The sequence below is a fragment of the Megalopta genalis genome, unplaced genomic scaffold, assembly GCF_051020955.1.
Source record: "Megalopta genalis isolate 19385.01 unplaced genomic scaffold, iyMegGena1_principal scaffold0819, whole genome shotgun sequence".
Lineage (NCBI taxonomy): Eukaryota > Metazoa > Arthropoda > Insecta > Hymenoptera > Halictidae > Megalopta > Megalopta genalis.
This window is the reverse complement of record NW_027476888.1, coordinates 37,413-56,118: the sequence shown is the minus strand read 5'-3', so window position 1 is coordinate 56,118 and position 18,706 is coordinate 37,413.

The window sequence follows — 18,706 nt, the reverse complement described above, 5'->3', positions numbered from 1 at the left end:
CAAATCAATGCGATGTAGAAGGTTTAGCTTCAAATCCATACGACACAAATGATTTAGGTTCAGATACTTGCGATATAAGCGATATAGCTTCAAATGCAGGAGAAAAAAAACGAGTTAGCTTCAAATCCATGCGATACACAAGATTTAGCTTCAAATCAATGCGATGTAGAAGGTTTAGCTTCAAATCCATCCGACACAAATGATTTAGGCACAGATACTTGCGATATAAGCGATATAGCTTCAAATGCAGGAGAAAAAAAACGAGTTAGCTTCAAATACATGCGAAACACATGATTTAGCTGCAAATCAATGCGATGTAGAAGGTTTATCTTCAAATCCATGCGAAACAAATGATTTAGGTTCAGATACTTGCGATATAAGTGATATATCTTCAAATGCAGACGAAACAAACGAGTTAGCTTCAAATCCATGCGATACACAAGATTTAGCTTCAAATCGATGCCATGTAGTAGGTTTCGATTCAAATCCATGCGAAACACATGATTTAGCTGCAAATCAATGCGATGTAGAAGGTTTATCTTCAAATCCATGCGAAACAAATGATTTAGGTTCAGATACTTGCGATATAAGTGATATAACATCAAATGCAGACGAAATAAACGAGTTAGTTTCAAATCCATGCGATACACAAGATTTAGCTTCAAATCAATGCGATGTACAAGGATTAGATTCAAATCCATGCGAAGCAAATGATTGAGCTTCAAACACTTGGGATATATGTGATATAGATTCAAATGCAGACGAAACAAACGAGTTAGCTTCAAACCCAAGCGAAACACATGATTTAGCTGCAAATCAATGTTATGTAGACGGTTTAGCTTCAAATCCATGAGAAACAAATGAATTAGCTTCAGATACTTGCGATATAAGTGATACAGCTTCAAATGCAGACGAAATAAACGACTTTACCTTTCAATCCAAGCGAATCACATGATTTAGCTTCAAATCAATGCAATGTAGATGGTATAGCTTCAAATCGAAGCGAAGCAAATGATTTAGTATCAGATACTTGCGATATAAGAGATATAGCTTCAAGTGCAGGGGAAACAAACGAGTTAGCTTCAAATCCATGCAAAACACATGATTTAGCAGCAAATCAATGCGATTTAGAAGGTTTAGCTTCAAATCCATGCGAAACCAATCATTCAGCTTCAGATACTTGCGATATAAGTGGCACAACTTCAAATGCAGACGAAACAAACCAGTTAGCTTCAATTCCATGCGAAACAAATGATTTAGTTAAAATTAATGCGATGTAGAAGGTTTAGCTTCAAATCCATGCGAAACAAATGATTTAGTTAAAATTAATGCGATGTAGAAGGTTTAGCTTCAAATCCATGCGAAACAAATGATTTAGCTTCAAACACTTGGGATATAAGTGACATAGCTTCAAATGCAGACGAAATAAACAAGTTAGATTCAAATCCATGCGGAACACATGATTTAGCTTCAAATCAATGGGAGGTAGAAGGCTTAGTTTCAAATCCATAAGAAACAAATGATTTAGGTTCAGATACTTGCGATATACGTGATATATCTTCAAATGCAGACGAAACAAACGAGTTAGCTTCAAATGCATGCGATACACAAGATTTAGCTTCAAATCAATGCGATGTAGAAGGTTTAGCTTCAATTCCATCCGAAACAAATGATTTAGGTTCAGATACCTGCGATATAAGCAATATAGCTTCAAATGCAGGAGAAACAAACGAGTTAGCTTCAAATCTAAGCGAAGCAAATGATTTAGCTTCGAATCAATGCGATGTAGAAGGTTTAGCTTCAAATCCATGCGAAAACAATCATTCAGCTTCAGATACTTGCGATATAAGTGGCACAACTTCAAATGCAGACGAAACAAACCAGTTAGCTTCAATTCCATGCGAAACAAATGATTTAGTTAAAATTAATGCGATGTAGAAGGTTTAGCTTCAAATCCATGCGAAACAAATGATTTAGCTTCAAACACTTGGGATATAAGTGACATAGCTTCAAATGCAGACGAAATAAACAAGTTAGCTTCAAATCCATGCGGAACAGATGATGTGGCTGCAAATCAATGCAATGTAGATGGTATAGCTTCAAATCGAAGCGAAGCAAATGATTTAGCATCAGATACTTGCGATATAAGTGATATAGCTTCAACTGCAGGGGAAACAAACGAGTTAGCTTCAAATCCATGCAAAACACATGTTTAAACCTCAAATCAATGCTATGTAGAAGGTTTAGCTTCAAATCCATGAGACACAAATGATTTAGCTTCGGATACTTGCGATATAAGTGATACAGCTTCAAATTCAGACGAAATAAACGACTTAGCTTCCAATCCAAGCGAATCACATGATTTAGCTTCAAATCAATGCGATGTAGAAGGTTTAGCTTCAAATCCATACGACACAAATGATTTAGGTTCAGATACTTGCGATATAAGTGATATAGCTTCAACTGCAGGGGAAACAAACGAGTTAGCTTCAAATCCATGCAAAACACATGTTTAAACCTCAAATCAATGCTATGTAGAAGGTTTAGCTTCAAATCCATGAGACACAAATGATTTAGCTTCGGATACTTGCGATATAAGTGATACAGCTTCAAATGCAGACGAAATAAACGACTTAGCTTCCAATCCAAGCGAATCACATGATTTAGCTTCAAATCAATGCGATGTAGAAGGTTTAGCTTCAAATCCATACGACACAAATGATTTAGGTTCAAATACTGGCGATATAAGCGATATAGCTTCAAATGCAGGAGAAAAAAAACGAGTTAGCTTCAAATCCATGCGATACACAAGATTTAGCTTCAAATCAATGCGATGTAGAAGGTTTAGCTTCAAATCCATCCGACACAAATGATTTAGGTTCAGATACTTGCGATATAAGCGATATATCTTCAAATGCAGGCGAAACGAACGAGTTAGCTTCAAATCCATGCGAAACAAATGAATTAGCTTCAAACATTTGGGAGATAAGTGATATAGCTTCAAATGCGGACGAAACAAACGAGTCAGCTTCAAATCAATGCCAAAGTAGAAGGTTTAGCTTCAAATCCATGCGAAACAAATGATTTAGAATACGATACTTGCGACATAAGGGATATAGTTTCAAATTCAGGGAATACAAACGAGTTAGATTCAAATCCATGCGAAACACATGATTTAGCTTCAAATCAATGCGATGTAGAAGGATTAGCTTCCAATCCATGCGAAGCAAATGATTTAGCTTCAGACACTTGGGATATAAGTGATATAGCTTCAAATGCAGGGGAAATAAACGAGTTAGCTTCAAATCCATGCAAAACACGTGATTAAGCTTCAAATTAATGCTACGTAGAAGGGTTAGCTTCAAATCCATGCAAAACAAATGATTTAGCTTCAAACACTTGCGATATAAGTGATATAGCTTCAAATGCAGGCGGAACAAACGAGTTAGCTTCAAATCCATGCGAAACAAATGACTTAGCTGCAAATCAATGCGATGTGGAAGGTTTAGCTTCAAATCTGTGCGAAACAAATGATTTAGCATCAGATACTTGCGATATATGTGATATAGCTTCAAATGCAGACGAAACAAACGAGCTAGCTTCAACTCCATACGAAACAGATGATTTAGATTCAAATCAATTTTATGTGGAAGGTTTAGCTTGAAACCAATGCGATGTGGAAGGTTTAGCTTCAAATCAATGCAACACATATGACATAGCATCAGATACATGCGATATAAGTGATATAGTTTCAAATGCAGGAGAAACAAACGTGATTGCTTCAAATCCATGCGCCACAAATGATTTAGCTTCAAATCAATTGCGAAGGTGAAGGCTGAGCTTCAAATCCAAGCGAATCACAAGATTTAGCTTCAGATAATTGTGATATTAGTAATATAGCTTGAAATGCAGGGGAAACAAACGAGTTAGCTTCAAATCCAAGCGAATCACATGATTTTGCTTCAAATCAATGCGATGTAGAAGCTTTAGCTTCAAATCCATGCGAAACACATGATTCAGCTTCATATCAATGCGATGTATTAGGTTTAGCTTCAAATCCATGCGAAATAAATGATTTAGCTTCAGACACTTGAGATATAAGTGATATAGCTTCAAATGCAGGGGAAACAAACGAGTTAGCTTCAAATCCATGCAAAACACGTGATTAAGCTTCAAATTAATGCTACGTAGAAGGTTTAGCTTCAAATCCATGCAAAAAAAATGATTTAGCTTCAAACACTTGCGATATAAGTGATATAGCTTCAAATGCAGGCGGAACAAACGAGTTAGCTTCAAATCCATGCGAAACAAATGACTTAGCTGCAAATCAATGCGATGTGGAAGGTTTAGCTTCAAATCTGTGCGAAACAAATGATTTAGCATCAGATACTTGCGATATATGTGATATAGCTTCAAATGCAGGGGAAACAAACGAGCTAGCTTCAACTCCATACGAAACACATGATTTAGCTTCAACTCAATGCGATGTAGAAGGTTTAGCTTGAAACCAATGCGATGTGGAAGGTTTAGCTTCAAATCAATGCAACACATATGACATAGCATCAGATACATGCGATATAAGTGATATAGCTTCAAATGTAGGAGAAACAAACGTGATTGCTTCAAATCCATGCGCCACAAATGATTTAGCTTCAAATCAATTGCGAAGGTGAAGGCTAAGCTTCAAATCCAAGCGAATCACATGATTTCGCTTCAGATAATTGCGATATTAGTAATATAGCTTGAAATGCAGGGGAAACAAGCGAGTTAGCTTCAAATCCATGCGAAACAAATGATTTAGCTTCAGATACTTGCGATATATGTTATTTATCTTCAAATGCAGACGAAACAAACGAGCTAGCTTCAACTCCATACGAAGCAAATGATTTAGCTTCGAATCAATGCGATGTAGAAGGTTTAGCTTCAAATCCATGCGAAAACAATCATTCAGCTTCAGATACTTGCGATATAAGTGGCACAACTTCAAATGCAGACGAAACAAACCAGTTAGCTTCAATTCCATGCGAAACAAATGATTTAGTTAAAATTAATGCGATGTAGAAGGTTTAGCTTCAAATCCATGCGAAACAAATGATTTAGCTTCAAACACTTGGGATATAAGTGACATAGCTTCAAATGCAGACGAAATAAACAAGTTAGCTTCAAATCCATGCGGAACAGATGATGTGGCTGCAAATCAATGCAATGTAGATGGTATAGCTTCAAATCGAAGCGAAGCAAATGATTTAGCATCAGATACTTGCGATATAAGTGATATAGCTTCAACTGCAGGGGAAACAAACGAGTTAGCTTCAAATCCATGCAAAACACATGTTTAAACCTCAAATCAATGCTATGTAGAAGGTTTAGCTTCAAATCCATGAGACACAAATGATTTAGCTTCGGATACTTGCGATATAAGTGATACAGCTTCAAATTCAGACGAAATAAACGACTTAGCTTCCAATCCAAGCGAATCACATGATTTAGCTTCAAATCAATGCGATGTAGAAGGTTTAGCTTCAAATCCATACGACACAAATGATTTAGGTTCAGATACTTGCGATATAAGTGATATAGCTTCAACTGCAGGGGAAACAAACGAGTTAGCTTCAAATCCATGCAAAACACATGTTTAAACCTCAAATCAATGCTATGTAGAAGGTTTAGCTTCAAATCCATGAGACACAAATGATTTAGCTTCGGATACTTGCGATATAAGTGATACAGCTTCAAATGCAGACGAAATAAACGACTTAGCTTCCAATCCAAGCGAATCACATGATTTAGCTTCAAATCAATGCGATGTAGAAGGTTTAGCTTCAAATCCATACGACACAAATGATTTAGGTTCAAATACTGGCGATATAAGCGATATAGCTTCAAATGCAGGAGAAAAAAAACGAGTTAGCTTCAAATCCATGCGAAACAAATGAATTAGCTTCAAACATTTGGGAGATAAGTGATATAGCTTCAAATGCGGACGAAACAAACGAGTCAGCTTCAAATCAATGCCAAAGTAGAAGGTTTAGCTTCAAATCCATGCGAAACAAATGATTTAGAATACGATACTTGCGACATAAGGGATATAGTTTCAAATTCAGGGAATACAAACGAGTTAGATTCAAATCCATGCGAAACACATGATTTAGCTTCAAATCAATGCGATGTAGAAGGATTAGCTTCCAATCCATGCGAAGCAAATGATTTAGCTTCAGACACTTGGGATATAAGTGATATAGCTTCAAATGCAGGGGAAATAAACGAGTTAGCTTCAAATCCATGCAAAACACGTGATTAAGCTTCAAATTAATGCTACGTAGAAGGGTTAGCTTCAAATCCATGCAAAACAAATGATTTAGCTTCAAACACTTGCGATATAAGTGATATAGCTTCAAATGCAGGCGGAACAAACGAGTTAGCTTCAAATCCGTGCGAAACAAATGACTTAGCTGCAAATCAATGCGATGTGGAAGGTTTAGCTTCAAATCTGTGCGAAACAAATGATTTAGCATCAGATACTTGCGATATATGTGATATAGCTTCAAATGCAGACGAAACAAACGAGCTAGCTTCAACTCCATACGAAACAGATGATTTAGATTCAAATCAATTTTATGTGGAAGGTTTAGCTTGAAACCAATGCGATGTGGAAGGTTTAGCTTCAAATCAATGCAACACATATGACATAGCATCAGATACATGCGATATAAGTGATATAGTTTCAAATGCAGGAGAAACAAACGTGATTGCTTCAAATCCATGCGCCACAAATGATTTAGCTTCAAATCAATTGCGAAGGTGAAGGCTGAGCTTCAAATCCAAGCGAATCACAAGATTTAGCTTCAGATAATTGTGATATTAGTAATATAGCTTGAAATGCAGGGGAAACAAACGAGTTAGCTTCAAATCCAAGCGAATCACATGATTTTGCTTCAAATCAATGCGATGTAGAAGCTTTAGCTTCAAATCCATGCGAAACACATGATTCAGCTTCATATCAATGCGATGTATTAGGTTTAGCTTCAAATCCATGCGAAATAAATGATTTAGCTTCAGACACTTGAGATATAAGTGATATAGCTTCAAATGCAGGGGAAACAAACGAGTTAGCTTCAAATCCATGCAAAACACGTGATTAAGCTTCAAATTAATGCTACGTAGAAGGTTTAGCTTCAAATCCATGCAAAACAAATGATTTAGCTTCAAACACTTGCGATATAAGTGATATAGCTTCAAATGCAGGCGGAACAAACGAGTTAGCTTCAAATACATGCGAAACAAATGACTTAGCTGCAAATCAATGCGATGTGGAAGGTTTAGCTTCAAATCTGTGCGAAACAAATGATTTAGCATCAGATACTTGCGATATATGTGATATAGCTTCAAATGCAGGGGAAACAAACGAGCTAGCTTCAACTCCATACGAAACACATGATTTAGCTTCAACTCAATGCGATGTAGAAGGTTTAGCTTGAAACCAATGCGATGTGGAAGGTTTAGCTTCAAATCAATGCAACTCATATGACATAGCATCAGATACATGCGATATAAGTGATATAGCTTCAAATGTAGGAGAAACAAACGTGATTGCTTCAAATCCATGCGCCACAAATGATTTAGCTTCAAATCAATTGCGAAGGTGAAGGCTAAGCTTCAAATCCAAGCGAATCTCATGATTTCGCTTCAGATAATTGCGATATTAGTAATATAGCTTGAAATGCAGGGGAAACAAGCGAGTTAGCTTCAAATCCATGCGAAACAAATGATTTAGCTTCAGATACTTGCGATATATGTTATTTATCTTCAAATGCAGACGAAACAAACGAGCTAGCTTCAACTCCATACGAAACAGATGATTTAGATTCAAATCAATGTTATGTGGAAGGTTTAGCTTCAAATCCATGCAACACAAATGATTTAGCTTCAGATACTTGCCATATAAGTGATACAGCTTCAAATGCAGGCGAAACGAACGAGTTAGCTTCAAATCCATGCGAAACAAATGATTTAGCTTCAAGCAATTGGGATATAAGTGATATAGCTTCAATTGCAGACGAAACAAACGAGTTATCTTCAAATCGATGCGAAACACATGAATTAGCTTCATATCAATGCGATGTAGAAGGTTTAGCTTCAAATCCATGCGGAAAAAATGATTTAGCATCAGATACTTGCGATATAAGTGATATAGCTTCAATTGCATGGGAAACATACGAGTTTGCTTCAAATCCATGCGCCACAAATGATTTAGCTTCAAATAATTGCGATATAAATGATATAGCTTCAAATGCAGGCGAAACAAACGAGTTTACTTCTAATCCATGACTTGTCTTCTAATCAATGCGAACTAGATGTCTTAGCTTCAAATCTATGCGAAAGAAATGATTTAGCTTCAGATACTTGCGATATAAGTGATATAGCATCAAATGCAGACGAAAAGAACGAGTTAGCTTCAAATAGATGCGAAACACATGATTTAGCTGCAAATCAATGCGATGTAGTAGGTATAGCATCAAATCGAAGCGAAACACATGATTTAGCACAGGAACTTGCGATATAAGTGATATAGCATCAAATGCAGACGAATCAAACGAGTTAGCTTCAAATCCATGCGAAACACACGATTTAGCTTCAAATCAATTGCGAAGGTGGAGGGTAAGCTTCAAATCCAAACGAATCACATGATTTAGATTCAGATAATTGCGATATTAGTAATATAGCTTCAAATGCAGGGGAAACAAACGAGTTAGCTTCAAATCGATGAATTAGTTACAATACTTGCGATATACATGTATACTAGTATTGTATACATGTATACAATACCTATCTATTAAGTGAAGCTAACCATTTGATTCGTTTGGACTTGGTGCTAAGCCTTCTACTTCGCATTAATCTGAAGCTAAATCATGTGATTCGCGTGGATTTGATGCTAACTCGTTTGTTTCGCATGCAGTTGAAGCTAAATCATGTATATCACAAATATTTGAAGCTAAATCATTTGTTTTGCATGGATTTGAAGCTAAACCTTCTACGTAGCATTAATTTGAAGCTTAATCACGTGTTTTGCATGGATTTGAAGCTAACTCGTTTGTTTCCCCTGCATTTGAAGCTATATCACTTATATCCCAAGTGTCTGAAGCTAAATCATTTGTTTCGCAAGGATTTTAAGCTCACACGTTTGTTTCATATGCAGTTGAAGCTAAATCATGTATAAAACAAGTATTTGAAGCGAAACCATTTGATTTGCATGGATTTGAAGTTAAGCCTTCTACTTCGCATTGATTTGAAGCTAAATCATGTGTTTCGCTTGGATTTGAAGCTAACTCGTTTGTTTCGTCCGCATTTGAAGCAATGTCACTTATATCGCAAGTATCTGAAGCTAGGTCATTGGTTTCGCATGGATTTGAAGCTACACCTACTACATCACATTGATTTGCTGCTAAATCATGTGTTTCGCATGGAATTGAATCTAACTGGTTTGTTTCGTCTGCATTTGAGGCTATGTCCCTTATATCGCAAGTATCTGAAGCTAAATCATTGGTTTCGCATGGATCTGAAGCTAAACCTCCTACATCGCTTTGATTTGCTGCTAAATCATGTATTTCGCATGGATTTGAAGCTAACTCATTTGTTTCGTCTGCATTTGATGCTATATCACATATATCGCAAGTATCTGAAGCTAAATCATTGATTTCGCATGGATTAGAAGTTAAACCTTCTACATCGGATTGATTTGCTGCTAAATCATGTGTTTCGCTTGGATTTGCAGCTAACTCGGTTGTTTCGTCTGCATTTGAAGCTATATAACTTATATTGCAAGTATCTGAAGCTAAATCATTTGTTTCGCATGGATTTGAAGGTAAACCTTCTAAGTCGCATTGATTTGCAGCTAAATCATGTGTTTCGCCTGGATATGGAGCTAAGTCGTTAATTTCGCCTGCATTTGAAGCTATATCACCTATATCGCAATTATTTGAAGCTAAATCACTTGTGTGGCATGGATTTGAAGCTAAACCTTCTACATCGCATTGATTTGAAGCTCAATCATGTGTTTCGCTTGGATTTGAAGCTAAACCTTCTACATCGCATTGATTTGCAGCTAAATCATGTGTTTCGCCTGGATATGGAGCTAACTCGTTTATTTCTCCTCCATTTGAAGCTATATCACTTAAATCGCAAGTATCTGAACCTAAATCATTTGTGCCGCATGGTTTTGAAGCCAAGCCTTCTACTTCGCATTGATTTGATGCTAAATCATTTGTTTCGCATGGATTCGGAGCTAACTCGTTATTTCTCCTGCTTTTGAAGCTATATCACTTATATCGCAAGTATCAGAACCTAAATCATTTGTTTCGCATGGATTTGAAGCTAAACCTTCTACATAGCATTGATTTGAAGCTTAATCAAGTGTTTCGCATCGATTTGATGCCAACTCGATAGTTTCGCCTGCATTTGAAGCTATATCACTTATATCGCAAGTATCTGAACCTAAATCATTTGTTTAGCATGGATTTGAAGCTAAGCCTTCTAATTCGTACCAATTTAAAGCTAAATGATATGTATCACATGGATTTTGAAGCTGACTCGTTTGATTCGTCTGTATTTGAAGCTATATCACTTAAATCCCAAGTGTTTGAAGCTAAATCATTCGTTTCGCATGGATTTGAAGCTAAACCTTCTACATCGCATTGATTTGAATCTAAATCATGTGTTTCGCTTGGATTTGAAGGTAACCTTCTACATCGCATTGATTTGAAGCTATATCATGTGTTATGCATGGACTTGATGCTAACTCCTTTGTTTCCCCTGCATTTGAAGCTATATCAGTCATGTCGCAAGTATCTGTTGCTAAATCGTTTGTTTCGCATGGATTTGAAGCTAAGCTTTCTACATCGCATTGATTTGCAGCTAAATCATGTGTTTCGCATGGATTTGAAGCTAACTCGTTCGTTTCGCATGCATTTGATGCTATATCACATATATCCTAAGTGTTTGAAGCTAAATCATTTGTTTCGTTTGGATTTGAAGCAAAACCTTCTACATCGCATTGATTTGAAGCTTAAACATGTGTCCCGCATGGATTTGAAGCTAAACCTTTTACATCGCATTTATTTGAAGACAAATCATGTGTATCGCATGTATTTGAAACTAACTCGTTTGTTTCGCATGCAGTTGATGCTAAATCATATATGTCACAAGTATCTGAATCTAAACGATTTTTTTCGCATGGATTTGAAGCTAAACCATGTGTTTCGCATGAATTTGATCCTAACTCTTGCCGTCGCATGCATTTGAAGCTTAATCATGTGTCTTGCATGGATTTGAAGCTAACACGTTTGTTTCGCCTGCATTCGATGCTATATCACTTATAACGCATGTATCTGAAGCTAAATCATTTGTTTCCCATGGATTTGAAACTAAACCTTCTACATCGCATTAATTTGAAGCTAATCCTTCTACATCGCATTGATTTGAAGATAAATCTTGGGTATCGCATGGGTTTGAAGCTAAACCTTCTACATCGCATTGATTTGCAGCCAATTCATGTGTTTCGCATGGATTTGAAGCTAAACCTTCTACATCACATGGATTTGAGGCTAAATCATGTGTTTCGCATGAATTTGAATCTAAGCCGTGTGTTTCGCATGAATTTGAACCTAAATCTTGTCCGTCGCATGCATTTGAAACTTAATCATGTGTTTTGCATGGATTTGAAGCTAACACGTTTGTTTCGCCTGCATTTGAAGCTATATCACTTACATCCCAAGAATGTGATGCTAAATCATTAGTTTCGCATGGATTTGAAGCTAAACCTACTACATCGCATTGATTTGACCCTAAATCATGTGTTTCGCTTGGATTTGAAGCTAACTCGATTGTTTCGTCTGCATTTGAAGCTATATAACTTATATCGCAAGTGTTTGAAGCTAAATCATTTGTTTCGCTTGGATTTGAAGCTAAACCTTCTACATCGCATTGATTTGAAGCTAAATCATGTGATTCGCTTGGATTTGAAGTCAACTCGTTTGCTTCCCCTGCATTTGAAGCTATATCACTTATATCCCAAGTGTTTGAAGCTCAATCATTTGCTTCGCATGGATTTGAAGCTAATCCTTCTACATCGCATTGATTTGCAGCTAAATCATGTGTTTCGCATGGATTTGAAGCTAACTCGATTGTTTCGTCTGCACTTGAAACTATATCACTTATATCGCAAGTATCTGAAGGTAAATCATTTGTTTCGCACGGATTTGGAGCTCAACCTTCTACATCGCTTTGATTTGCAGCTAAATCATGTGTTTCGCATGGATTTGAAGCTAACTCGTTTGTTTCCCCTGCATTTGAAGCTATATCACTTACATCGCAAGTATCTGATGCTAAATCATTTTTTTCGCATGATTTTGAAGCTAAACCTTCTACATCGCATTGATATGAAGCTACTTCATGTGTTTCGCATGGATTTGAAGCTAAACCTTCTACATCGCATTGATATGAAGCTAATTCATGTGTTTCGCATGGATTTGAAGCTAACTCGTTTGTTTCGTCTGCATTTGAAGCTATATCACTTATATCCCAATTGATAGAAGCTAAATCATTTGTTTCGCATGGATTTGAAGCTAAACCTCCTACATAGCATTGATTTGAAGCTAAATCATGTGATTCGCTTGGATTTGAAGTCAAATCGTTTACTTCCCCTGCATTTGAAGCTATATCACATATATCCAAGTGTTTGAAGCTAAATCATTCGTTTCGCATGGATTTGAAGCTAAACCTTCTACATCGCATTGATTTGAATCTAAATCATGTGTTTCGCTTGGATTTGAAGGTAACCTTCTACATCGCATTGATTTGAAGCTATATCATGTGTTTTGCATGGACTTGATGCTAACTCCTTTGTTTCCCCTGCATTTGAAGCTATATCAGTCATGTCGCAAGTATCTGTTGCTAAATCGTTTGTTTCGCATGGATTTGAAGCTAAGCTTTCTACATCGCATTGATTTGCAGCTAAATCATGTGTTTCGCATGGATTTGAAGCTAACTCGTTCGTTTCGCATGCATTTGATGCTATATCACATATATCCTAAGTGTTTGAAGCTAAATCATTTGTTTCGTTTGGATTTGAAGCAAAACCTTCTACATCGCATTGATTTGAAGCTTAAACATGTGTCCCGCATGGATTTGAAGCTAAACCTTTTACATCGCATTTATTTGAAGACAAATCATGTGTATCGCATGTATTTGAAACTAACTCGTTTGATTCGCATGCAGTTGATGCTAAATCATATATGTCACAAGTATCTGAATCTAAACGATTTTTTTCGCATGGATTTGAAGCTAAACCATGTGTTTCGCATGAATTTGATCCTAACTCTTGCCGTCGCATGCATTTGAAGCTTAATCATGTGTCTTGCATGGATTTGAAGCTAACACGTTTGTTTCGCCTGCATTCGATGCTATATCACTTATAACGCATGTATCTGAAGCTAAATCATTTGTTTCCCATGGATTTGAAACTAAACCTTCTACATCGCATTAATTTGAAGCTAATCCTTCTACATCGCATTGATTTGAAGATAAATCTTGGGTATCGCATGGGTTTGAAGCTAAACCTTCTACATCGCATTGATTTGCAGCCAATTCATGTGTTTCGCATGGATTTGAAGCTAAACCTTCTACATCACATGGATTTGAGGCTAAATCATGTGTTTCGCATGAATTTGAATCTAAGCCGTGTGTTTCGCATGAATTTGAACCTAAATCTTGTCCGTCGCATGCATTTGAAACTTAATCATGTGTTTTGCATGGATTTGAAGCTAACACGTTTGTTTCGCCTGCATTTGAAGCTATATCACTTACATCCCAAGAATGTGATGCTAAATCATTAGTTTCGCATGGATTTGAAGCTAAACCTACTACATCGCATTGATTTGACCCTAAATCATGTGTTTCGCTTGGATTTGAAGCTAACTCGATTGTTTCGTCTGCATTTGAAGCTATATAACTTATATCGCAAGTGTTTGAAGCTAAATCATTTGTTTCGCTTGGATTTGAAGCTAAACCTTCTACATCGCATTGATTTGAAGCTAAATCATGTGACTCGCTTGGATTTGAAGTCAACTCGTTTGCTTCCCCTGCATTTGAAGCTATATCACTTATATCCCAAGTGTTTGAAGCTCAATCATTTGCTTCGCATGGATTTGAAGCTAATCCTTCTACATCGCATTGATTTGCAGCTAAATCATGTGTTTCGCATGGATTTGAAGCTAACTCGATTGTTTCGTCTGCACTTGAAACTATATCACTTATATCGCAAGTATCTGAAGGTAAATCATTTGTTTCGCACGGATTTGGAGCTCAACCTTCTACATCGCTTTGATTTGCAGCTAAATCATGTGTTTCGCATGGATTTGAAGCTAACTCGTTTGTTTCCCCTGCATTTGAAGCTATATCACTTACATCGCAAGTATCTGATGCTAAATCATTTTTTTCGCATGATTTTGAAGCTAAACCTTCTACATCGCATTGATATGAAGCTACTTCATGTGTTTCGCATGGATTTGAAGCTAAACCTTCTACATCGCATTGATATGAAGCTAATTCATGTGTTTCGCATGGATTTGAAGCTAACTCGTTTGTTTCGTCTGCATTTGAAGCTATATCACTTATATCCCAATTGATAGAAGCTAAATCATTTGTTTCGCATGGATTTGAAGCTAAACCTCCTACATAGCATTGATTTGAAGCTAAATCATGTGATTCGCTTGGATTTGAAGTCAAATCGTTTACTTCGCCTGCATTTGAAGCTATATCACATATATCTAAGTGTTTGAAGCTCAATCATTTGCTTCGCATGGATTTGAAGCTAAGCCTTCTACTTCGCCTTGATTTGAAGCTAAATCATGTGTTTCGGTTGAATTTGAACCTAATTCGTTTGTATCGCATGCAGTTGAAGCAAAATCATGTATATCACATGTAATTGAAGATAAACCATTTGATTCGCTTTGATTTGAAGCTAAGCCTTCTACTTCGCATTGATTTGAAGCTGGACCATTTGTTTCGCATGAATATGAAGCTAACACGTTTGTTTTGCATGCAGTTGAAGCGAAATTATGTATATCACATGTAATTGAAGCTAAACCATTTGATTCGCATGGATTTGAAGCTAACCCTTCTTCATCGCATTGATTTGAATCTAAATCATGTGTTTCGCATGAATTTGAATCCAAATAATGCGTTTCGCATGGATTTGAAGCTAACTCCTTTGTTTCCCCTGCATTTGAAGCTATATCACTTATATTCCAACTGTTTGAAGCTAAGTCATTTGTTTAGCATGGATTTGAAGCTAAACCTTATACTTCGCATACATTTGAAGCTAAATCATATGTTTCACTTGGATATGAAGCTAAACCGTCTACGTCACATTGATTTGAAACTATATCATGTTTTTTGCATGGATTTGAAGCTAACTCGTTTGTTTCCCCTGCATTTGACGCTATATCACTTATATCGCATGTATCTGACGCTAAGTCATTTGTGTCGCATTGATTTGAAGCTAAACCTTCCACATCGCATTGGTTTCAAGCTATACCTTCTACATCGCATTGATTTGAAGCTTATTCATGTGTTTCGCATGGATTTGAAGCTAACTCGTTTGATTCGTCTGCAATTGAAGCTATATCACTTATATCCCAAGTGTTTGAAGCTAAATCACTTGTTTCACATGGATTTGAAGCTAAACCTTCTACTTCGCATTGATTTGGAGCTAAATCATTTGTCCGCATAGATTTGAAGCTAACTCGTTAGTTTCTCATGCATTTGAAGCTACATCACTTATATCCCAAGCGTTTGAAGCTAAAACATTTGTTTCGCATGGATTTGAAGCTAAACCTTATACTTCGCATGGATTTGAAGCTAAATCATATGTTTCACTTCGATATGAAGCTAACTCGTTTGTTTCGTCTGCATTTGAAGCTATATCACTTATATCGCAAATATCTGAAGTTAAATCATTTGTGTCGCCTGTATTTGAAGCTAAACCTTCCACATAGCATTGATCTGAAGCTTAATCATGTGTTTCGCATGGATTTGAAGCTAGCTCCTTTGTTTCCCCTGCATTTGAAGCTGTATCACTTATATCGCAAGTATCTGATGCTAAATCATGTGTTTCACTTGGATTTGAAGCTACACCTTGTACTTTCGCATTGATTTGAAGCTAATTCATATGCTTCGTATGGATTTGAAGCTAACTCGTTTGTTTCGTCTGCAATTGAAGCTATATCACTTATATCCCAAGTGTTTGAAGCTAAAACATTCGTTTCGCATGGAGTTGAAGCTAAACCTTCTACATCGCATTGATTTGCTGCTAAATCATGTGTGTCGCATGGATTTGAAGCTAAGCCTTCTACATCGCATCGATTTGCATCTGAATCATGTGTTTCGCATGGATTTGAAGCTAACTCGTTTGTTTCCCCTGCATTTGAAGCTATATCACTTATATCCCAACTGTTTGATGCTAAATCATTTGTTTCGCATGGATTTGATGCTAACTCGTTCGTTTCCCCTGCATTTAAAGCTATATCACTTATATCGCAAGTATCTGAAGCTAAATCATTTGTGTTGCATGGATTTGAAGCTAAACCTTCCACATAACATTGATTTGAAGCTAAATCATGTGTTTCGCATGGATTTGAAACTAACTCCTTTGTTTCTTATATCGCAAGTATCTGATGCTAAATCATTTTTTTCGCATGATTTTGAAGCTAAACATCCTACATCGCATTGATATGATGCTAATTCATGTGTTTCGCATGGATTTGAAGCTAACTCGTTTGTTTCGTCTGCAATTGAAGCTATATCACTTATATCCCAATTGCTTGAAGCTAAATCATTTGTTTCGCATGGATTTGAAGCTAAACCTTCTACATCGCATTGATTTGAAGCTAATTCATGTGTTTCGCATGGATTTGAAGCTAACTCGTTTGTTTCTCCTGCATTTGAAGCTAACTCGTTTGTTTCCCCTGCATTTGAAGCTATATCACTTATATCGCAAGTATCTGATTCTAAATCATTTTTTTCGCATTGATTTGAAGCTAAACCTTCTACATCGCATTGATATGAAGCTAGTTCATGTGTTTCGCATGGATTTGAAGCTAACTCGTTTGTTTCGTCTGCAATTGAAGCTATATCACTTATATCGCAAGTATCTAAAGCTAAATCATTTGTTTCTCATGGATTTGAAGCTAAACCTTCAACATCGCATTGATTTGCAGCTAAATCATGTGTTTCGCATGGATTTGAACCTAACTCGTTTGAGTCGTCTGCATTTGAAGCTATATCACTTATATCCCAATTGCTTGAAGCTAAATCATTTGTTTCGCATGGTTTTGAAGCTAAACCTTCTACATCGCATTGATTTGAAGCTAAATCATGTGATTCGCTTGGATTTGAAGTCAACTCGTTTGCTTCCCCTGCATTTGAAGCTATATCACTTATATCCCAAGTGTTTGAAGCTCAATCATTTGCTTCGCATGGATTTGAAGCTAATCCTTCTACATCGCATTGATTTGCAGCTAAATCATGTGTTTCGCATGGATTTGAAGCTAACGCGATTGTTTCGTCTGCACTTGAAACTATATCACTTATATCGCAAGTATCTGAAGGTAAATCATTTGTTTCGCACGGATTTGGATCTCAACCTTCTACATCGCTTTGATTTGCAGCTAAATCATGTGTTTCGCATGGATATGAAGCTAACTCGTTTGATTCCCCTGCATTTGAAGCTATATCAGTAATATTCGAAGTGTGTGAAGCTCACTCGTTTGTTTCGCATCGATTTGAAGCTAACTCGTTTGTTTCGTCTGCATTTGATGCTATATCACTTATATCCCAAATGTTTGAAGAGAACTCATTTATTTCGCCTGAATTTGAAGCTGTATCACTTTCATCGCAAGTATTTCAAGAAAAATCATGTGTTTCGCATGGATTTGAATCTAAACCTTCTACATCGTATTGATGTGCTGCTAATTCATGTGTTTCGCATGGATTTGGAGCTAATCCTTCTACTTCGAATTGATTTGAAGCTATATCATGTATTTCGCATGGATTTGAAGCTAACTCGTTTGTTTCCCGTGCATTTGAAGCTATACCACTTATATCGATAAGTATCTGATGCTAAGTCATTTGCTTCGCATGGATTTGAAGCTAATCATTCTACACCGCATTGATTTGAAGCTAAATCATGTGTTTCGCATGGATTTGAAGCTAACTCGTTAGTGTCGCCTGCATTTGAAGCTATATCACTTATATCGCTAGTATCTGAAGCTAAATCATTTGTTTCGCATGGATTTGAAGTTAAAGCTTTTACATAGCATTGATTTGCATCTAAATCATGTGTTTCGCTTGGATTTGAAGCTAACTCGTTAGTTTCATCTGCATTTGAAGCTATATCACTTATATACCACTCGTTTGAAGCTAAATCATTTGTGTCGCATGGATTTGAAGCAAAACGTTCTACATCGCATTGATTTGAAGCTAAATCATGTGTTTCGCTTGGATTTGAAGCTAAACCTTCTACATCACATTGATTTGAAGCTAAATCATGTGTATCGCACGGGTTTTGTAGCTAACTCGTTTGTTTCGTCTGCATTTGAAGCTATATCACTTATATCGCAAGTATCTGAACCTAAATCATTTGTTTCGCATG